The following is a 24,018-nucleotide window of genomic DNA, read 5'->3' on the forward strand; positions in this document are numbered from 1 at the left end:
CCTTTCCCCAAATGTCTGCTCCATTTTTTTTAATCTGAGACAGTCCTTCTGCCATGGTACTGCCCCCTGGTCCATTAAAATAGTCCATGTATTCCTCCCTCACTTGTTTTTCCCGGGCAGTCCCTGTGTTTTGCAGTCCAGGTGTGACCACAGATGACAACTGGCCAATCTCCTCAGGGTGCTCAGGATTGTCTGGCATAGCTGTGCCAGATGCCCTTTGTTGGCTTGTTTTGTGTCTTAGAAAGTAGGGATGTGCGCCGGACCATTTTTGCCGGATTTGAATTTGGTTCTAATTCGTAGTCCGGATTTGGATTTGCCAAACTGCGGTGACTGGCTTTGGATTTGGATTTGTTTATAAAAATTTACAAAAAAGCTAAAATCAAATAAATTGGTCTTTTTTTTCTCCCTAGAGTATTATTAACCTCAATAACATTAATTTCCAGTCAATTTAGAACTCCTCACAGCTTATAATATTGTTTTCAACATTATTGGCCAAAGGTTGCAGTGAGCTGACTGGTTACTAAGCGACAAAGCAGCGGCACAATGACACAGACACCACAGTATAAAGCACATCTATGACACATTGCCACACAGCAGTGGCAGAAATGAAAAGTAGTGCACCCACCCAGTGGGGTACGGCCAGCAGAATCACAGTACTTGCTTACAAAGTGGGCTACGGCCCAAGGAGTCACAGTGCACAAACTTGTTCACATTACACCGCACATAGTGCCCCTGATTCACATTACACCATAAAGTAGTGTCTCTTATTTATGTTACGACACACAGTAGTGACCCTTTTACACAATGCCGACAGTAGTGACCCTTTTACACAATGCCCGCAGTAATGACCCTTATACACAAAGCCCACAGTAGTAATGCCCCTTATACAATGCCCACAGTAGTAGTGCCACTTATACAATGCCCACAGCAATAGTGTCCCTTACACAATGCCCCCAGCAGGTCCCTTACACAATGCCCCCAGTAGTGGTGCCCCCTATGCAGTCCCCTTAGTAGTAGGGCCCCATATGCAGTAGTAGTATGCCCCCCCCAGTAGTATGCCCCCCCCAGTAGTATGCCCCCCATTAGCAGGCCCCCAGTAGTATGCCCTACCCAGTAGTGTGCCCCCCATTAGCAAGCCCCCAGTAGTATGCCCCCCCAGTAGTATGCCCCCCATTAGCAGGCCCCCAGTAGTATGCCCCCATTAGCAGGCCCCCCCAGTAGTATGCCCCCCATTAGCAGGCCCCTAGTAGTATGCCCCCCAGTAGTATGCCCCCCATTAGCAGGCCCCTAGTAGTATGCCCCCCAGTAGTATGCCCCCAGTAGTATGCCCCCATAAGCAGGCCCCCCCAGTAGTATGCCCCCCATTAGCAGCCCCCCCCCATTAGCAGGCCCCCAGTAGTATGCCCCCAGTAGTATGCCCCCCAGTAGTATGCACCCCCAGTAGTATGCCCCCCAGTAGTATGCCCCCCCAGTAGTATGTCCCCCATTAGCAGGCCCCCAGTAGTATGCCCCCCAGTAGTATGCCCCCCATTAGCAGGCCCCCCAGTAGTATGCCCCCCAGTAGTATGCCCCCATAAGCAGGCCCCCCAGTAGTGTGCCCCCCATTAGCAGGCCCCCCCCAGTAATATGCTCCCCATTAGCAGGCCCCCAGTAGTATGCCCCCCCCAGTAGTAGGCCCCCCCAGTAGCAGGGCCCCCCATTAGCAGGCCCCCCCCAGTAATATGCTCCCCATTAGCAGGCCCCCAGTAGTATGCCCCCCCCAGTAGTAGGCCCCCCTACTAGCAGGCCCCCATACACACATAAAAAAAAACTTACCTGTATCCCCGCTCCAGCCGCCATCCGCTCTGCTGCCACGCGACGAGGAGGGAGCCGGAAGACGGAGCTCCTGAGTGAGCTCCAGCCGTCTCCCTCTGTGCAGCAGCCAATGAGTCTGTGTGACTCTCATTGGCTGCTGTAACAAACACACAGCTGCCGCTGGCGGCTGCGTGTTACTTTTGTGTAGGGCAGACCGCTATCACAGCGATCTGCCCTACACTCGAGGAGCCCTGATGTTGGATTCTCTAGCGAGAATCCGACATCAGGCGGCTGCCGTTCGGCCCCGAACGGGGATCCGAGTCAGGCGGGGAACACCCGAACAGGGTTCGGGTGGACTCGGATCCCCTATGTTTGGAGCGGTTTGGATTCCACAGAATCCGAACCGCTCATCTCTAGTAGAAAGTTATGCAGCACACAGCACGCCAAGACAACCCAGTCAATTTTGTCACGTGCAGGTTTATTGAGGTATGGAAAATGTGTAAGCGGCTACTGAGAATTCCAAAAACATTTTCCACAATACGATGTATTGTAGATCCGCTTCTCTTTGGTGAGGTCCATTTGCACATATGGCTTCATGATATTCATGTGTAATGCAAAACCTCGTCAGCCACAAAGACAAAGTTTAGGCCGTGCTTGGTCTCCTCCCCTGTAGGCAAGTTGAGGGTCTTGGAGATGAGCCACCGGTAGAATGTGGTCTGTTTGAACGACCCACCATCCGAAGCATGGCCATTCTTGCCAACATCTACAAAGACAAACTCATAGTTGACCTTCACCACCACCATTAGAACGATACTGAAGTAACCCTTATAATTATAATAGTAGGATCCGCTGTTGGCAGGTTCGGTGATGAAGATATGTTTCCCATCGACGGCTCCCCCGCAGTTAGGGAAATTCCAACCCCGTTCAAGTTCTTCAGCGATGGTTCTCCACTTATCTACGGTTGTAGGAAACTAGAAAAAAATAAATATTAGTTAAAACATGAGCACTAATTTTTGGTTTATTTTTTTTCCAACAGACTTCCACCCATGAGCTGGAGTTGGCAGGGACCCCTGATTTGAGCCTCATCGGGGAAAGTGACGGGGAGGTATCACTACCTCCATGCCCACCACCAACAGCTACACAAAACAGAAGGCATTGGCAGGGAGGAAAACAGCCACAGACCACGCAGCATGCTGACGACTTCTTGAGGTAGGCTGAAGAGGTCTTAAGAATGCCCCCCTACCAATTTGATCACCTAACTTCCCACATAAATAGCTCCATGAGGCAGATGAGGCTGGACATGCAGCTTGAATTTCAGCGTCTGCTGTATGATTTAGTCATCAGGGGGCTCAGAAATAATTTGTAACCAGCCACATATATCGCTGACCCTCATCCCTACCCACCTACCCCTCCCGCCTCCAACTCAGTCAAAGCCTACTCCGCCACCCACTAACCCGTCTACCTCAAGCCTGGCAATATATAGTGCCCTTTTGGAGTCTGAGGAGGAGATTTTTGGGGTTCACAACCTTTAACAATTTTATTTGATGTGTTTTTACAATTATCAACAAGTTTTATCTTTTCCAATAGCTACTCTATGGTATATGGTGGTGATGACGCTGATTGGACATAGTCACTAAACACATGGCATATGGACAGATTGTTGGAAGCCGGGGCCTCAATCTGTACTTGCGCCATGTGTCTCCTGGCCGATTAAATCCGGCGTCTGACTCACCATATATCATAGAGCAGCATAGCTATCGGGACTGATAAAACTTGTTGATAATTGCCTTTTACATTATAAATGCATATACAGTATATAAAAAAAAAAAAAAGCATTTTCAGTTGTTTTTTCCATGTTTGGAATGCCAGTTTTATAGTGTTGTCATGAAGAAGTTTTATTACACGCTGCCATGTTGGCTTCAAATTTTACATTGTTTTCCACATTTTCACAAAACAACTTTTTTCTTTTTTTCTTTCTAAATAAATAAATGTGTGCTGTGTTTTTACTTACCTTGCAAAACTGGTACTGTGGAACTTTGACAATAGCCTTAAAGGATGGCCCTCCGCAGTTTAGTATCCTGCCTCTGGATATAGGGGGTCACCAGACGCAGCAACTCCTGGAAGGTGGCATCATGCATGCGCAGGAAGTTGCGGTAGTCGTCCAGATTGTTTTCCCGAATCTACATCAGCAGCGACATGTGAGAGCGAGTATCCCTCTGCAGCAGCCACTCCTTCGTCCAGCATGCTCTCCTCCTTTGCTGGGCCCTCTCCTTTTCCACCTTAGCCCCAGCATAGGGTAGCAGAACTCTATAGCAATAGGGATCCATCACCACAGAGTACAGAATAGAATGCAGCAAAAACACACTTAAGCCAGGCAAAACAAAGCAGAGCAAAATAGCAATGTACATCGTTCAACAGGTATAAACCAAACCTCACTAGTCACAGAGCAGAAGTGCACAGAGCTAAAATGGCGCCTGCTTTATATACCCCCTAGTTAGGCCTGCCCATTATTTACATTTTGCTGAAATCTTGAAGATCAGTGTCAGGTGTTTGGCAAGCTAACGATATATCGTGCACCATCTAACGATTTGGAGATCATTAATGATGAATGATAGATTGTTGGTCAGATTGGGCACTTTTTAGCACCATATCGTGTCCTAGAGTGCCGGGGAGCTGCCGGGGAGAGATCAAGGGAAATCGCTCACAATATCGCATCATGAGCACATCGTCTAGTGTGTAGGCACCTTAAAGATAGACACAACTGGCGCATGCGCAGAACGGGTACCAAGGGAGGACTCCATGTGCATGTGCAGAATGGGTTCCCAGGGAGTTGGCGACTCAATGCACTGTGGGAGAAAGCAGAAGCTTGGAAATCCCGGACAGTCAGAGTACATAAATCCCAATGGGTGCCTACAGAGTGCTCCCCGCCGGCCTCTGTGCTGCTCCCACCTGCTCCGTGGCCTGCCTACTCTGATGGGCTTGACTGCATACGGATTGGAGAGGTCAGTGCAGTGCAGAACTGAACTACAGTCACTGTCTGTCACTGTAGTTCAGTGGAAGACTGAGCTGGGCCTGATCTGTCCATTATTGTTCAGTTCTTCACCCCTGCCAACAAAATCCTGCCCCATATACATACTCTCCCTGCTATATTTGGTTTCAGTGGCATCAGTAGGGAATGGGGGTCTCCTCTTCTGCAGTTTTTTTCCTACTACAAATCATGCTTGAATACTATTTTCGGGTGGGACCCCGCACCCTCGGAAGAGTAGGCACTCCTCCCACATCCTGCCTACATTGTGGGAAGAATCTTACTGGGCATCCGTGAATCCGTGATGAGGGGGAGGGCCCTAATGAAGCAATTTTATGATAATTTCCTCATTTGGCCCCACCCCTATTTAAAAATGCACATTTCACAGGATTTTGCCATCAAGGGCTGGGCATAATAACGTGAATGGACCGGCCCCATCCCCATTACTGCCCACCTGTGTCTCCTCTCCGGTTATGTAAGCAAGTATGCTACAATTTTTTTTGCATGGCTAGCACGGCACGCTATGACTTATAGTTCCACAGTAGATTCAGAGCAACAAGTTTTTTAAGGCTGCTTTTTACAATGTCATAGATGAGGTTGACAGAATCTGATCTACAGCATTAGCAGAAAAAGAGGTTTTATTTGACGAAACGAAGATGTAAAAAATGCCACCAGTCCCAGTCATCAGTTACAAACTTAAGTAAAGAGAGTACTCTAAGGGGGAAATTTGATAAGAATCGTGTTGGGATGCGATCCATTCTCACACCTTATCGCCAAAACGTTTTTCGACGCAAACACACATTTACAAAGAATCATGCTTGCTTGTCATTCGATGGTGTAACTAGTCATGTTATGGAGTGTGTGAAATCAGTCAATTTGGGTGTTTTTTGCAACTAAATTCACAAATGTGTGATACAATGGAATTTGCACCCTCCAAATTCGAATATGAAATCGGAGCACAGCAGAAGAAATTGCAAACATAATCCGATTGGTCAGAATTTGCACATGCTGCAGAGGCGTCACCATGGTGGTATAAATATGTCCACGAACCCCCAAGAACACATGCATTGGTTTGGTTGGAGTGTACATAGTGCTTGGAGTGGAGAGTATTGGCCAGAAATTCTAATCGTTTGTAGCATGGTTGGTTGTGTAAGTTGTCTTGTGTTTTTCTGTAGTCTGTTTAGTTTTTAAAGTCTGACTTTTTTTTGTCCAGTATTTTATTTGTTTTTTGTCTTGTAATTATTTGTGAAAGTCTGTGGTATGTGTGTGTGTGTGTGTGTGTGTGTGTGTGTGTGTGTGTGTGTGTGTGTGTGTGTGTGTGTGTGTGTGTGTGTGTGTGTGTGTGTGTGTGTGTGTGTGAGGTGTGTATGTGTGTGTGTGTGTGTGTGTGTGTGTGTGTGTGTGTGTGTGTGTGAGGTGTGTATGTGTGTGTGAGGTGTGTATGTGTGTGTGTGTGAGGTGTGTATGTATGTGTGTGACGTGTGTGTGTGTGAAGTGGTGTTGGAGGCTTTTTTATTTTCTGTTATTTATCAGTGTTCAGGAGGACAGGGAAGATGGAATCTTACGTGGAGGAGGTTTCTGTGCAACAGCCTTTGCTGGAGTCAGACTTGGAGGAGGAACAGGATTTAGGCTCAGTGGTCAGGGCAAGAAGAAGAGTTATAAGCAAAGAAAAAGGGGAGCGCTGCGGCAATGATACAATTATATGTTTAATAGGAATAATTAAAACAGATACATAAATTAAATTAATAAATACTATGATAGAAGGCAACAACAACAACTCTCCTACAGGATAGACATTGAGCTCAGTGAAGTCTACAATCAAGAATCTAGTGTGCACACAGATAAATGTTTAAATAGGACCAAGCAGCAATACAATAAAAAAATTGTTGATATAAAAATAGGAATATATAGCATGCTTCCAGTGGAAAATTGTTAAGGTCGCACAATAAGACAAGTAGAGATCATGGGCAAATTTCCATAATTGGCACAAGTGCTAGTAATCAGTGAGTATGATAGCAGACCCCGGCAGCGGGTTAGTATGGATTAGATGATATTAGTAACATATAGCAGTTCAGAGTAGCAGACACCGGAAAATGGTGACCTCAGAATAGTCTCATGGTATTAGGGCACCTCTATTGATGCATAGAATCAATCCACAGACTCCTAGGTGCTTAAAGAAATTATACTCTTGAGGCAAAAAATATTTTAATCAGCTGATACCGGCGTCCCGGTCAGCTAATATATAATACTTCACCAATGAAATCCCTCAATTGGGTTACCTTACTGCTGTCCCTGGAAGGGTAATGTTGGAAATTCCGGATGGCACCAGAGTCAGAAACAGCCGCTCACAAACGAGTGCCTACGCACATAGGGATCCAAGACGAAGAGTGGCCGCAATGTGCAGTTTGCATTTGAAGAAAATGTGGCCCTCAACAATGGGGTCATGAGGCATTACGACCATTTGTTTCAGAACAGAATCGAATGAAATAACGACGCCGGAAGGCCAGCAGATGGAGATCCCGACAGGGTAAGTATTAACCCTATCCCTACCCCTCTCTTCCCCCCTAACCCTCCCTTAGTGGTGCCTAACCGTAAACTCCCCCCCTAGTGCCTAAGCCTAATCTCCCCCAGGGTACCTAAACCTAACCCCCTCTCTCCGCACCCTAAACCTAACCATCCTGGGGGGTGCCTAACCCTAACCTCCCCCCGTCAGACACCCCGTCTGATGCTAACCCCTCCTTCCCCTAGTCTTTCGACCGCTGGCTTCCTGACTGCATCTCCCCCAGAACAAGTGGTCACAAGAATTCCTTGATGTGGCAGAAGATATTGGAGGGGGTCAACTGCTCAGCGACGCTGAAGCGCACTGTGGATGTGTGTAAAAGTGCTATCAGCGACATAAAGCAGCATGTCAAAAGCACAAGACAGTAATTTGGAGCCCCCCTCCCTCTCAGGTGATGATGTTTAAAATGTCTTAGGCAGGGCCGGATTAAGGTCTGTGGGGGCCCCTGGGCAACAAACATGTGGGGGCCCCTATTAAATGTGACAAACTGGGGGTATGCGCAATTGGGACCTTATGCAGATCCCCCAGTAGTGTCAGTGCCCACAGTGGTAGTTCCCCGTATGCAGTGCACCCAGTAGTAGTGCCCCTTATGCAGTGCCCCCTATGCAGCACTCCCATTAGTAGTGCCCCCTGTAGTAATGCCCTCTGTAAAAATGCCCCCAGTAGTAATACCCCTGTAGTTGTGCCCCAAATAGTAATGCCCCCCAGTAGTAATTGGGCGTGTGCCCAATAGTAATGCCTTAGTAGAAATGCCCCCTGTATAAATCCCCCAGTAGAAATACCCATGTAGTTGTGCCCCCAATAGTAATGCCCCCAGTAGTTATTCCCCCTTTAGTAGAGCCCTCTGTAGAAATGCCCCCAGTAGTAATGCCCCTCTATTAGTGCCCCAATACTAATGCTCCCTCTCTAGTAGAGCCCCCAATAGAGATGCCCCCTGATTAATGCCCCCAGCAGTAATGCTTCCCCCCCGAGTAATGTTCCCAGTAGTAATTCCCCCCCCAGTAATGCCCCCAGTAGTAATGCCCCCAGTAGTAATGCCTCCCCCCTCCCTGAGTAATGCCCCAGTAGTAATGCTCCCCGCTGAATAATGCCCCCAGTAGTAATGCCTCCCCCCTCCCCGAGTAATGCCCCAGTAGTAATACTCCCCCCTGAATAATGCCCCCCGCCAGTAATGCCCCCAGTAGTAATGTCTCCCCCCTCCCCGAGTAATGCTCCCTCCCCGAGTAATGCTCCCCCCCGAGTAATGCTCCCCCCCGAGTAATGTCCCCTTTAGTAATGCACCCCGGCCAGTAATGCCCCCAGTAGGCCGCTTGCACTAAAAAAATAAATAAATAAAGCTCATACTTACCTGAACCTTAGCCCCGCGTCCGCTGCAGTCCGCTCGGCTGCTCCTCCACACTATGGCAGAGACGTCATGACGTCTCTGCCATAGTGCTCTGCGTGAGCCGGAAGCTGGAGCTCATGTGAGCTCAAGCCTCCGACTCCGGCTGCCGCTGCGGGGGGGGAGGGAGCCGGGCGCCCGCTGTTTACAGCGGGCGCCTGGTAAAAGGAGCCTCCCTGCGGCGCTGGGGTTAGGTTGGCCGGAGGAGGCGGAACTGGTTCCGCCTCCTCCGGTCCACTTTAACCCCGATGGGTGTGGGGGCCTTTAACGTGTGGGGGCCCAGGGACGATCGCCCCTGTCGCCCCCCGTTAATCCGGCCCTGGTCTTAGGGAGCAAGTTTTAATGCACACTCAAATATTATATGATATCAACCAGAGATATAAAGAAACCACCATGTAAAGTTTGAGGTAGCTACAGATTAAAGCAGTATGATATGCATCTAGTTGCATGAGAATTTGATAATGGAATGACTTATTGCAATTTACAAAGGTGAATGCTAATCCAATTGTGTAGGACAAAACTGTAGGGAACACCAAACAGCCTAATGTTATATGTTTAGCATATTATTTTCTACCATATAAGCACCTTGTTAGCAAATATTACGATACTAGTTTTGAGGACCTTTCACTTGCCAGGGCAGTGGGCACCAGCTTGTGCCCAGCATTGTCAGGCTTTCCCTCCCCCCTCCTCTCTTCTGCCCTCTTGCCATCTCGCTCCCTCTTCTCCTGTCTTATCCCTACCACCCCATATCTTTCTCTACCAGCCGTCTCTCTTTCCCTTCATGTGCCAGCGCCCAGCACTGCAGCCCACTGACTTTTCACTGAGCCCAGCACCGCCTGCCTGTCCCCGCAGGCCACACGTGGTCCTCACCTCAGGGCAGCTTAGCTCTCACTGAATAGATCACACAGCCAGGAGCGGAGCAGCCGCTATCCAGCCCTGTATCACCCCCAGCCGGTGAACGTGGTAGGGGGGCAGTGGGGGCAGGGATTGGGGCGGTGAGTGCTTGGAAGGGGATGGTTTGTTAGTTAATTCTTTGTGGTGTAATCAGCTATATTTATGTCATTCAATTTCAAGTAGGTTTTTGCTTGTATTAAATATGATAGGCGGCAGTAAGTACATACTCCGGGGGAGTGCTGGGAAGCTATGGGGTGGCCCCTTCAAAATTTTGTGTGTATGCACTGAACGATCGACGATGCGCGCTCCAGAGGGACGATAACGATTTCCCCTGTTGGCTGAATATGCAGCTCAATCTGGGGATTTCGTTAACGATGCCATGCTGCCGACTGCTGTCGTTCGTCGTGGCCAACATCCCCAAAGGTGTATACATGCCCCCTGTAGTTGTGCCCATATGCCATGCCCCCTGTAGTTTTGCCCATATGCCATGCCCCCTGTAGTTGAGCCCATATGCAGTGCCCCCTGTAGTTGTGCCCATATGCCATGCCCCCTGTAGTTGTGCCCATATGTCATGCCCTCTGTAGTTGAGGCAATATGCCATGTCCCCTGTAGTTGAGCCCATATGCCGTGTCCCCTGTAGTTGTGCCCATATGCCATGCCCCCTGTAGTTGAGCCCATATGCCATGCCCCCTGTAGTTGAGCCCATATGCCATGCCCCCTGTAGTTGTGCCCATATGCTGTGCCTCCTGTAGTTGTGCCCCTTAAAGTAGTGCCCCCCCATACTTACCTGACTTGTCGTCCGGGCTGACTGCATGTAACTTGATCCAGCAGGCGCAGCCGTGCATGACGTCACCTGTGCACTGCATGACTGGGAACGCTGGCCTCTGAAGCGATCAGAGGCTTCCTTAGCCTCTGATCACTTCAGAGGCCAGCGTTCACAGTTGCAGTGGCAGAGCAATGGTCCCCGGCGCCCCCAAGCCACCGCGTGGGCTGCGAGAGCCGTAGTTATGCCACTGTCTGTTTCACTTCATGCATACAGTCACACCGCCCAGTGTTTTTAAGTCCACAGCTACAACACTCATTACTAGTATCTGGCATATACTATCTGCACTAGCACCAGCCCCATGCTGGGTGCAAATGATTAATCAGAAAGATATATCCTTTCTCAATACACACCTGAAACTAGCACGGCAGTCTGACTACACGCCCATGACACTCCAAAGACACTACCACAAGATGTCTCTTTTTAGGTTGTTTACAAGATAGATATCCAGGAATGCCCATTTGTTCATCGGAAGGCTTGACACTTAGCAACAGCTGGTGGGTGGATGAGCAAGCCTCCCAGTTACCGCTTAAACAAAGTAGAGTGAAAAAAATCTAGCGTGTTTCCCTACAGAGGAGGGCGGTGCCAAGCATCTGCTCTCAGAGCTGATGGTCAATGGACTGCATGGAAATTCACGTTGATGGAACACAAAACCTTATTCAGAAGAAGCCTTACATAAAAGAACTACTAATATCATTTGCAGGTATACATTGAGATATCCCTCATTGTAGGGGTCTGTTTACTAAGCCTTGGAGAGATAAAGTGGATAGACATAAAATACCACTCAATCAGCTCCTAAAGGTGAGTACACACCTGACCGATATATCTGCAGATTGACTGATCTGCAGATATATTTGCAGTGTGTGCAGAACTTATGTTCTGCATACAGACTGCCTAATTCGTTGTGACTGACATCACAACTGGGTGGGCATTTACTTACGCCCTCCCAGTTAAGCTGTCCATCACCGCTGGCCCGTGCAGTAAGTGTACGGGCGGTCAGCTGACCACCCGTACACACATCACAATGCACCAATATATCTGCAGATATATTGGGCATCGGCTGCACAGCAGACGCGATATGTCTGTGAACGACATCGTTCACAGACATATCGCTGGCACACAATGCCCGACGCACACATGCTATATCTGCCAATGTGTACCCAGTATAATTGTCATTTTTCAAACACAGGAGATGTACTAAGCTCTGGAAAGTGATAAATTGGAGAGTGGTAAACTACCAACTGTCATGTTACAGGCTGTGTTTTGAAAAATGACAGTTAGGAGCTGATTGGTTGGCAGTTTATCACTCCAGAGCTTAGTATATTTGCCTTGCAGCCTGTAAAGTGACAGGAGCTGATTGGTTGGTACTTTAACTCCGTCCACTTTATTTCTCTCCAAGTACATAGACCCCAGAATATTTGTTAAATTGCATAGTATAACATATTGTGTTGTTCTATATTATCAGCCAATTCCAGCTGAGAGGCTGACTACAGCTTCCTGTCAATGGAATAACTGAGCTATTTTGGAAAGTATCTCCCTTGAAAATCACATTGTTATCTCAAATATCTGTTGTTATATGCTACTGAATCATGTACATATGAATTACTTAATGTTACTACTAGTAGCTCTTTTACAAAACCCGATTTGTATTTTAGATTCACTGGTCTTTTTAATCCCCTTATTTTCATAGCTAAAAATTTCATTATCATTTTTAAATCTGTTTTGGACTATGCTAAACAAATGCACTCCTCCTCATTCATATTCTGTGGTGTTAAATCCATGCCTGTTCTCCGAATTTGACGTGATTGGGAGACAAAACTGGTGGTTGGTGGTTGAAGTGGGCCGGTATATGTGAGTATGCCATATTTTTACCTAGGGCCTATAATAGGGAAAAAAAGAAACTGTCAAAAACTGTCCGGGTTGCAAAGTTCTCTGAATGGATGCTAGTTATAGTCAACAAAAACATAATTTCTTCTTCAGGGACCATAGGGCTCCACAGTGAGACAATGGGGTGTAGGAGGTACTTAGAGGACCGAACACCAACAGCAACGTTTTTTTTCTATCCCAGGGTGCTCCGGTCCTTCTCCCTATACCCTGCCCACAGCCTGAAGGCAACTCAGTTTCGTTGGTGTCTGGCAGGAGTTGGATCACCGTTAGAACAGTGGGGCTGCTATTAAGCAACCTAAGTTTTATTTTATGATTTATTTTTACTTTTTTACTTTAATTTTTTCCCCAGGGCATAACATATACTGGCGCAGGGGACAGCTAAGGCCAGGGATCAGGTGGTTGATGTCAGTATAGGGGAGAGGGTCCTCTGATGCCCCTCCCCCAGCTCAGGACACCATTCCACTGCGGTCTTGCCGCCCCTGAGCTGCTCCTCCCTCACCCTCTGCCCCCTCGTAGACTCACGGCAGCCATTTTCTGCAATAGCCTCAGGTCTCTGGGAACGCTGGGTCTGGTCTCCCTGTATACCTCTCCCAGGAGCCAGGTTATACAGCTCTATTTCTTACCAGCCACTGCGGTCTGTGTAGTTGAATTTAGTGCCAACTGCAGTTAGCTTGCATGCACTGCTGTCTGTTACTTTTCTTAACTGTCAGCTTATACCTTTCTCTTTCTTTCAAAATAACCCTGGAATACTAAGGTATAGTGTGTTCACTGTACCTCACATCTACCTATATTTGTGAGGGTTATCACATACAGTATATCTGTGTTGCGAACTACACTGTGCCAGATTGTGTGCTGTATTATCCTTGCAGCTATGTCTAGCAAAGGTAGGAATAACAAGCTGCCTGCTGCTCCCACTCTGGTCTCTTGCAAGTCCTGTTTAGCAGGCTTAGCTTCAGAGGATCTCATTCAAGATGGTCTATGTGCACAGTGGCATAACTAGGGTCTTTAGAGCCCAGGGCGAGTTGAAGAACAGCCCCCCCCCACACACACACACACACAAACACAAAATGGGCGTGGTTACATACTGAAGGGACCTAGCCACTGAAAATAGGGTGTGCCAGCATGACACGCCACCCATTTCTTGTCACTCTGGGAACATTTCTTTCCATTCCATATGCACTTTACCTATATGGAAGTTTCTCACAATGTGGAACCTCTGAGGAAATGTATCCTCCCTGGGAAGATGGCGTCTTCAGTCGGTATTCACTATTCATGTAGGTCGCATCATCAGGAAGATGCCTGTTTGTGTAGGAATATTAACAAGGTCATCATCATACAACAGCGGTTTAACCAGATTCATTCACCCTGCATCTCTCCGCACACAATCTCCCCCTACATCATCTCTCAGCACACCATTATCTCCCCTCTGCGTTGTCCCTCAGCCACACTATCTCCTCCCCCCCGAGTCGTCTCTCAGCACACCATCACCTCCCCCCTGTGTCGTCTCTCAGCCACACCATCACCTAACCCCCAGCATCTTCTCTCACCACACCATCACCCCCCCTGTGTCATCTCTCAGCCACACCATCACCTCCCCCCTGCATTGTCTGTCAGCCACACCATCACCTCCCCCCTGCGTCATCTCAGCCATACCATCACCTCCCCCCGCGTCATCTCTCAGCCACACCATCACCTCCCCCCCTGTGTCATCTCTCAGCAACACCATCACCTCCCCCCTGCGTCATCTCTCAACCACACCATCACCGCCCCCCCAGCATCGTCTTAGCACACCATCATCTCCCCCTGCATCGTCTCTTAGCCACACCATCGCCTCCCCCCCTTGTTGTCTCTCAGCACACCATCACAGATACACTGACACAGATACACACACACACTGACACAGACACACACAGACACTGACACAGACACACAAAGACACTGAAACAAACTGACACAGACACTGACACACACAGACACTGACACACACACACTGACACAGGTACACACACACTGACAGACTCACATCAATTGTTTTTAAAAGTCACACTCCTCCCCCCCCCTGTGACAGTCCACCCCCCCAGCAAAAAAAACTAATAGTCACTCTGTCACCCGGCAGCTCTAATGGGAATAACAGTGACTGCGCGCTTCTGCTGCAGCTCCCCTACAGTCAGCACCAGCAGGCACAGTTGCCTGCTCATTATTAGAGTGACAAGTCTTCTTTGGACCAGGCGCATTGAGTGGGGGGGCGAAGCGTTGGGTATGATTCCCTGACCGAAGGTGCCCCCCTTCTGCTGGGCCTGCCACAGCGACATCCAGGGCACGTGCCCCGCTCGACCCCCCTAGTTAAATCACTGTATGTGCATCTTGTTATACGGCACCTGGCCCATCAGCCCCTGCATCCTCTCCTCAGGTCCCCCCTGGGCTTCTTTTTCACAGGCGTTGGCAAAAATTGTGGACCACCTAGCAGTCCCTGTGGTAGCTCCCCCTATGGGATGGCCACAGCAGGTACTCCCTGCAAATCCTTTGCCTCCCCCATGGGTAGACATACTTTCTACCTCAGTGCAGAGTCTGGCGGCTACCTCCAGGGGAGTAGCAAGGGTGGTTCCAGTGGAGCACCTGCTCCAGGAGCCTGCTCTGGCCAGGGTGCCGGAGGTCAGCATCTGATGAAGGGCTGAGCAGAGCCTGAGACGCATAAAGAGATCAGTGCCTCCAGACAGAGGGCATGGTGTGAGCAGAGCAATGCTTGTGGCTCTGCACTCACCAGCCCCCCCCATATGGATGCACTGATCTCTTTATGTGCTTCAGGCTCAGCTCATCAGCAGGTGATTCCCTATGTGTGTGAAGGGGGGATCTAAGTGAGGAGAAGATCTGAGTAAGGGGGGAGTGCTGTGTGTGGGAGGGGAGGGGAGGGTGATTGAAGAGGTAGAGCTGTGTAAGGGGAGGTGAGCTGTGTAAGGGGGAGAGCCGTGCCGGGATCTGAATGAGGGGGGATCGTTGTGAGTGTTTGAGGGGAGAAGATATGTGTGAGAAGGGGGAAGATCTGAGTGAGTGGGGAGAGCTGTGTGATAAATTTATACTAGGGATGAGCGGTTGGGATTCTGTGGAATCCGAACCGGTCTGAACAGTGGGGATCCGAGTCCACCCGAACCGCGGCTCGGGTGTTCCCGCCTGACTCGGATCCCACTTCGAGGCCTCTATATAAGGCCCGCCCAGCCGGGACTCAGCTTCATGTGATAGTCAGACGCTACACAGAGCTCTGCAAGGAAGTTGGATGTGTGCAGACTCCAGACTAGTGGCTACACACTGCACGCTGATGCTGCGCTACTCTGCTAATTAAAGTGACTCCTTGGGCAGTGCAGTAGCCCTCTGTGTAAACAAGCACTGTGACTCCTTGGGCAATAGCCCTCTGTGTATACAAGCACTGTGACTCCTTGGGCAGTAGCCCTCTGTGTATAGAAGCACTGTGACTCCTTGGGCAGTAGCCCTCTGTGTGTATAAGCACTGTGACTCCTTGGGTCTTAAGGCCTGATTCAGAGCCGCTCGCAAGCGGCTCGATGTTAATACCCTGTGCATGCACCGCATCCGGGGCAACAAGACGGGGCGGCTGTCGATGTTGATTGACAGCTTACCCTGTTTTGGGGCGGGTAGGGGGGGTGGTCGGACAAACGCAGGCATTCCCTTAGGAATACCTGGCATTTGTTGGGAGGGGTTACTGACATCACTAGTGATGTCAGTAGTGGACTTCCTGCTGTATTAGAGCAGGAAGTCCACTCAGGCTTGCAGCAGCTAGACCCTACCCCAGGGTCTCGTCGCAAGCCCGATGGTCGCAATGGTCTCCTGGCCGCTCGCACAAGCTGTGCGAGCGGCCGGAGAAAGAGAAAAAACAACACCCACATTCAGAGCAAGCGCCCGCCAGTAGCGAGCGGCTCTGAATGAGGTCCTTAGCCTGCTGTGTGTATAAGCACTGTGACTCCTTGGGCAGTAACCTGCTGTGTGTATAAGCACTGACTTGAGCAATAGCATTCTGTGTGTATAAGTACCGTGACTACTTGGGCAATAGCCCTCTGTGTGTATAAGCACCGTGACTCCTTGGGCAATAGCCCTCTGTGTATACAAGCACTGTGACTGCTTGGGCAATAGCCCTCTGTGTGTATAAGCACCGTGACTCCTTGGGCCTTAGCCTGCTGTGTGTACAAGCACCGTGACTCCTTGGGCAATAGCCCTCTGTGTATACAAACACTTTGACCCCTTTGGCAATAGCCCTCTGTGTGTACAGCACCATGACTCCTTGGGCAATAGCCCTCTGTGTGTATAAGCACCGTGACTCCTTGGGCAATAGCCCTCTGTTTATACAAACACTGTGACTCCTTGGGCAATAGCCCTCTGTGTGTACAGCACCATGACTCCTTGGGCAATAGACATTTGTGTTTATAAGCACCGTCACTCCTTTGGCAATAGCCCTCTTTGTGTATAAGCACCGTGACTCCTTGGGCAATAGCCCTCTGTGTATACAAGTACTGTGACTCCTTGGGCAGTAGCCCTCTGTGTATACAAGCACTGTGTCTCCTTGGGCAATATCCCGCTGTGTGTATAAGCCCTATGACTCCTTGGGCAATAGCCTGCTGTGTGTATAAGCACTGTGACTCCTTGGGCAGTAGCCCTCTGTGTGTACAAGCACTGTGACTCCTTGGGCAATATCCCGCTGTGTGTATAAGCCCCGTGACTCCTTGGGCAATAGCCCGCTGTGTGTATAAGCACCGTGACTCCTTGGGCAATAGCCCGCTGAGGTATAAGCACTGTGACTCCTTGGGCAGCAGCCCTCTGTGTGTACAAGCACTGTGAATCCTTGGGCAATATCCCGCTGTGTGTATAAGCCCCGTGACTCTTTGGGCAATAGCCCGCTGTGTGTATAAGCACCGTGACTCCTTGGGCAATGTTTAATAGATGTGCTTTAAATTGCAGTGTCTGTGCCGCTGCTCTGTTGCTTAGTAACTAGCCAGCTCACTGCAGCCTTTGGATAAAAATGGTGAAAACAATATTGTGAGATGTGAGGTGGCCTAAATTGACTGTAAATGACTGGAAATTAATGTTATTGAGGTTAATAATACTCTAGGAACAAAAAAAAGGCCAAATTATGGGATTTTAGCTTTTTTTTGGCAATTTTTGTAAAAAATCCAAATCCAAAACCAGTCACGGCAGGTCTGGCAAATTGAAATCCAAATCCATAGCCGGATGACGAATCAGAGCCAAATCCAAATCCAGCAAAAATGGACCGGTGCACATCCCTAATTTATACACTTTATGCATTTATACATACACTAATATATAGTCCCAAGGTGGAGATTTGCATAGGGCCTGTGGGATCTTAATCCGGCTCTGGGACTGAACAGAAGGGAGGAAGGGTGGACCCACAGGCAATAATGAAGAGGGAGGAGGAGGCGATCACCTCCCATCATCACCCCCTGGCTTCTCCTCTTTTCCACCTCCGAGGTGGGTCCCACCTACCACCCTGGCCCTGATGTCAGCCGGCCCGGTTTGCATGGTGGAGAGAACATGGTGGCTGTGTCCCTGCTGCTGAGGGGAGGCCTGAGCTGGGTGTTACTGCTGCTGAGAGCCTGGGTCGCGTCACCCGTGACTAGGGGAAGCCTAAGCGGTGAGTCCAATGAAGTCATGAATGACTAGTAGGAGCACTATTATGGCATGTGTATAAGGGGCACTACTGTGGCATGTGTAAAAGGGACACTACTGGGTCATAACGTAAATAAGGGGCACTATTGTTAGGCATAATGTGAATAAGGGGCACTACTGTGGCATAATGTGAAATATAGACATTACTGTGGCATAATATGAACTGTGGGGACTACTGTGTAGCATAATGTGAAAAAATATGCAAAACTGTGGTATAAGGCAAATTAATGGGCACTAATGTGTGGCATAACGTGCATTGTGGCCATTATTGTGTAACATAATGTGAATAAGGGGAAGTGCTGTGGTGTATCATGAATAAAAGACATTACTGTGTGGTGTAATGTGAATAAGGGTCACTACTGTGTGGCATAATGTGAATTGTGGGCACTACTGTGTGGCTTATTTTTAATTGGAGGAATTTCTTTAGTGGGTGAGAATATATCTAGCCCTCCATGTCCCAGTTTGATACTGCCCCTAATGTTTATTTATATTTCCCTTTAATTTGCCCATACATGCCGGACATGCCCCCTTCGTGGCACACTTGGGGGGTGGGGGCGCGGTAGCAAACACATGCTCCGGGTGCCATGGCTGCACGCTACACTCCTGGCTACCTTTCAATAAATGCTGCACAAGGAGAGACCCTTACCTAGTAAACCTACTAAGTGAGTTGTGTTATCTTCTCAGTCTACCAAGCTATCAGATTCTAAGTTATCATCTGGGGAGGCAAAAGATGCACACCTCTCTCTGCACTCTGATTCCCCCTTTTGGGAGAGAAGGAGCCCCCCTCTAAATTAAATATACCTGCACTTGTGAGAGCTGTAAAATCTATTTTTCAAATAGAAGAGTTAGAACCCACTCCTAAGGCAAAAGAACCGCTCTTTAAGCGACAAAAGGTAGTTTTGACAGAATTTCCTCACTCTGATCAGCTATCTGATCTTATGGGGCATATCCAATTGGCCGCGAGGTTTAGCGAGGTAAAAACCTTGCGCCCAGTTTAGAAACAACGCGCGTATGCACGCTCCCGATACCCGCGGTATTCAATACCAAAAATACTGGTCGCGGGGTTTTCACTTCTGAAAACCCTGCGGCGCATATTTTTTACTGTAAAAAAACCCCACCACTTACCTTACCAGGGGTCTCCAGTAGTCTCCGCGGCTCCCGGTGGCCTCCCCTCTCTCTTCTTACTGGAGAGAGGGCTGCTGGGAGTCTCAGGGGCTGGTGGGAGGAGCAAGGTCTGCTGGGAGATGTAATTCTCCCAGCACCCATTCTGGGGGGGCCACACTAGCACTGCGGGGGCACAGTGACACCGGGACACACACACTCATCCACACACACACACTCATACACACATACACCACACACACTGACATACGAACCACTGCTGCAGAAGAGCCGGCCCCCAACGCAGGATGAAGAAGACAGCGCTGCTGGAGTTAAGTAATTAAGGACTAATTAAGCTAATTGGATGCTTCCAATTGCTTAATTAGTCCTCAGGGGGGGTGCCGCGGGGGTGTCAGAGCAAGTGTCGATGATTTAATCTAAAATCAACGATTTTAGGAAAAATCACGCTTGCTCAGGAGGTGCGTGGAAAAAAACCTTCTGACGCGTGTTTAATAAAAAACCACGCACCTAATAGAATAGCAAAGAACCCGCACCTGCAGGATAAACCTCGCAGGTGCGGGTTTTTTGCTATTCTCTCAGCCTATTGAATATGCCCCAATGAGTGAAACATGGAATATGCAAGTAAAAGGTTTCAGCTGCCTAGACGCTTGATTTCTTTTTACCCTCTTCCAGCTACTGATTGCACTAAATGGGAATTTCCCCCCAGCTGTGGATTCCCACGTGACATGCCTAGTTAAGAACGCTACCTTACCTATCCATACAGCAACCTCCTTAACCACTTAACTGACAAATTCTTTTTCCAAAAACAGCTCCAAAATTGTCGGTTTCTTTTATGATTGAATTAGGTCAAGAACATAATTTTAAACTTATCCATCACTATTTTATTTGAAAAAAAAATTTTTTTTAAAACCCAGTATACCATAAAAATAGCAATTTTTATGTTATACTGTAGAGATGGCCATTGACAGCTGTACCATTGATGGTTCAACCATCGTTAGAAGCCATCAATTGTTTAGCGATTGGGCAAGATCTGTGTAGACCACAACTGTCGATGTTTCCTAAACATCGATTGATGGCTACCATCGATGGTGCAACATTGATGGCCACTAGCAATAGCAAACCACTTGTTTTCAGTCAGACCATCGATGTTTGCAAACCATCGATTGTTGGTTGCCATCCCTAAACAGAGGCTCTGCGATATCTATCAATTATATATATATATATATATATCGAACATATATACAGTCAGGTCCATAAATATTGGGACATTGAAAGAATTTTCAGATTTTGGCCTCTATTCACCACCACAATGGTTTTGAAATGAAACAAACAAGATGTGCTTTAACTGCAGACTTTCAGATTTAATTTGAGGGTAATTACATCCAAATCGGGTGAACGGTGCAGGAATTACAACAGTTTCAATATGTGCCTCCCACTTTTTATGGGGCCAAAAGGCCAAAAGTAATGGGACAAACTAAACAATCCTAAATCTAACTTTCACTTTTTAATACTTTGTTGCAAATCCTTTGCAGGCAATTACAGCCTGAAGTCTGGAACACATAGACATCACCAGATGCTGGGTTTCATCCCTGGTGATGCTCTGCCAGGCCTCTACTGCAAATGTCTTCAGTTCCTGCTTGTTCTTGGGGCATTTTCCCTTCAGTTTTGTCTTCATCAAGTGAAATGCATGCTCAATCGGATTGACTTGGCCATTGCATAACATTCCACTTTTTAGCCTTAAAAAACTCTTTGGTCGCTTTTGCAGTATGCTTCGGGTCATTGTCCATCTGCACTGTGAAGCGCTGTTCAATGAGTTCTGAAGCATTTGACTGAATATGAGCATATAATATTGCCCGAAACACTTCAGAATTCATTCTGCTGCTTTTGTCAGCAGTCACATCATCAATAAATAAAAGGGAACCAGTTCCATTGGCAGCCATACATGCCCACGCCATGACACTACCACCACCATGCTTCACTGATGAGGTGGTATGTTTTGGATCATGAACAGTTCCTTTCCTTCTCTTCTCTTCCCATCACTCTGGTACAAGTTGATCTTTGTCTCTTCTGTCAATAGGATGTTGTTCCAGAACTGTAATGGCATTTTTAGATGTTGTTTGGCAAACTCTAATCTGGTCTTCCTGTTTTTGAGGCTCACCAATGGTTTGCATCTTGTGGTGAACCCTCTATATTCAATATTGTGAAGTCTTCTCTTGATTGTTGACTTTGACACATATACATCTACCTCCTGGAGAGTGTTCTTGATTTGGCCATCTGTTGTGAAGGGGTTTTTCTTCAACAGGGAAATAATTCTTTTGTCATCCACCACAGTTGTTTTCCGTGGTCTTCAGAGTCTTTTGGTGTTGCTGAGCTCTCCGGTGCGTTCTTTCTTTTTAAGAATGTTCCACACAGTTGATTTGGATACACCTAATGTTTTTGATATCTCTCTGATGGGTTTGTTTTGATTTTTCAGCCTAATGATGGCTTGCTTCACTGATAGTGACAGTTCTTTGGATCTCATATTGAGAGTTGACAGCAACTGATTCCAAATGCAAATGTCAAACCTAGAATCAACTCCAGACCTTTTACCTGCTTAATTGATAATGAAATAACGAGGGAATAGCCCATACCTGTCCATGAAATAGCTTTTGAGTTGATAGTCCCATTACTTTTGGCCCCTTAAAAAGTGGGAGGCACATATTGAAACTGTTGTAATTCCTGCACCGTTCACCCGATTTGCATGTAATTACCCTCAAATTAAATCTGAAAGTCTGCAGTTAAAGCACATCTTGTTTGTTTCATTCAAAACCATTGTGGTGGTGAATAGACGCCAAAATCTAAAAATTCTGTCAATGTCCCAATATTTATGGACCTGACTGTATATATGTATATATATATATATATATATATATATATATATGCATATATATACATATACATATATATATGTCCCAGGGGGTTCTTTACCGCAGTAATAGTGAAGAGTGCTGTACTGGGATTAGTTACCTGTATTGAGATCTGCATCAGGCTACATGAGCCGTGGCTGCTGCTTCTAGGGGGGTGCCGCTGGGGCCCGATCACTGTGGCCAGCAGTGATCAGGACACAAAGGAGGGGGAGCCGCAAGTGTAGAGCGACCAGCAGGTCCCTCTGAGGTGGGCGGCTGCTGGAAGTTAACTTCCAGCAAGCCGCCCACTGTGTGTTTCTGACTGGTCGTATCAGATACGACCATGTCAGAGAAAGCCCTGTCTGGTATGGTCGTATCTGATACGACTGTGCCAGGCAAGTGGTTAAAGGAGACTATGGATAGAAGGATTGAACCTTGCCTGAAGTCATTATACTCTCTTACAGGAGCTATTACTCGTCCTGCCAGGGCTACGGCCTGGGTGGCAAAAGCTATTGAGAGTTGGGCAGAGGCCCTAGAAAATACATTTCCCTCTGATGCTTTGAGGGAAAAGCTGTCCTACATATCTCACATTAGAGATGCAGCCTCCTATTTTGGAGAAGCAGCTTTGGATACTGGTCTCCTAGCTTCCATGGCATCTGCTACTTCCGTGGTAGTCTGCCGTATTGTTTGGCTTCGCTCATGGAAGGCAGATTTGGACTCTAAAAAGGCTTTAGAGTCTCTGCCTTATTCTGGGGAGATCCTGTTTGGCCCAGAATTGGAGAAGATTGTGACTACCTTGGCAGCTTCCAAGACGGCGTTCTTGCCCCTCTGCATCTACTACAAAGCCTCGGATGTCATCCTTTCAGTCCTTTCATCCCCAAACAAAAGCTAAAGGTCAGTCCTTTTCACGGCAGTCAGCATTCACTAAGGCCTCCAAGCCTAAGACCAAACAGGCCTTGGGCTACAGTACTAGACATCCTCCTACCAAATCTGAAGACAGGCCTCTCCCTGGGGGCTGCCAGGGTGGGAGGCCAACTTCTTCAGTTCACCCAGTTCTGGTGTCAGACCACCTCAGATGCCTGGGTAAAAGAAGTGGTCTCCCACAGATACACCCTCTCATTTCTAATGTGGCCCCCCCAGCAGTTCTTTTGCACAGGACATCCATCATACCCAGGCAAAGCCTTGCTCCTCCAGAAGGCCATTCAGTTCTTGCTGCTCTCGGGGGTATTAATTCTGGTCCCCTTATCACAGGAAGGGACGGGCTATTATTCTACCCTTTTCTTAGTTCAGAAGCCCAATGGGTCTCATTGGCCTATCCTCAACCTCAAGTCTCTGAACAAGTTTATAGGGGTACCCAGGTTTCGTATGGAAACCCTATGCTCTATTGTCCTGGCTGTGGAGCCTGGGGACTTAATGGTGTCTCTGGACATTCAGGATGCTTACCTACATGTACCAATAGCACCCTCTCATCAGCAGTATCCATTGACCACCAATTTCAAGCACTGCCTTTTGGGCTTTCTTCAGCTCCTCTGGTCTTTACCAAGATCATGGCAGTTATGGTGGCCTATCTTTGTTGTCAGGGGATCAGACTGCTCCCATACTTGGATGATAAGTTGGCTGATCAACGGGAAAAAGTCTTCCCTGACCCCTTCGCAAAGATTGGTACATCTGGGAGCTTTCCTGGACTCTCAGGTTCAGAGAATCTTCCTGACAACAGTCAAGATCTCTGCACTACAGCACCGAGTGTGCAGGTTACTCCACAGTCGCCGAGTGTCAATTAACTCTGCAATGCAGATGCGGGATCCATGGTGTCCACCTACGACATGGTGGAGTTCCCTCAGTTTCACTCTAGGCTCTACAACACCTGAACCTCTCCAGGTGGAATGGGCTGCCCCATCTGCTCAGATCCCAGATGATGGGCCTCTCTCCGGCGGTTCGCCTGTCCCTATCCTGGTGGCT

The 24,018-nt window shown here is 48.1% G+C and overlaps 1 long non-coding RNA gene across 1 annotated transcript; it reads right to left on the reverse strand.

Annotated features, from left to right (window-relative positions):
- Positions 1 to 2,358: 2,358 nt before the first annotated feature.
- LOC148526448 (uncharacterized) lies at positions 2,359 to 10,890 on the reverse strand. The gene is made up of 3 exons (XR_015878233.1): positions 10,831 to 10,890; positions 3,806 to 4,101; positions 2,359 to 2,765 (listed from the first exon to the last, which is right to left on the reverse strand). It is a non-coding gene; the product is annotated as an uncharacterized LOC148526448 (long non-coding RNA).
- Positions 10,891 to 24,018: the final 13,128 nt, after the last annotated feature.

This window comes from Taudactylus pleione, unplaced genomic scaffold (assembly GCF_031769625.1).
Source record: "Taudactylus pleione unplaced genomic scaffold, aTauple2 ptg000095l, whole genome shotgun sequence".
Classification (NCBI taxonomy): Eukaryota; Metazoa; Chordata; class Amphibia; order Anura; family Myobatrachidae; genus Taudactylus; species Taudactylus pleione.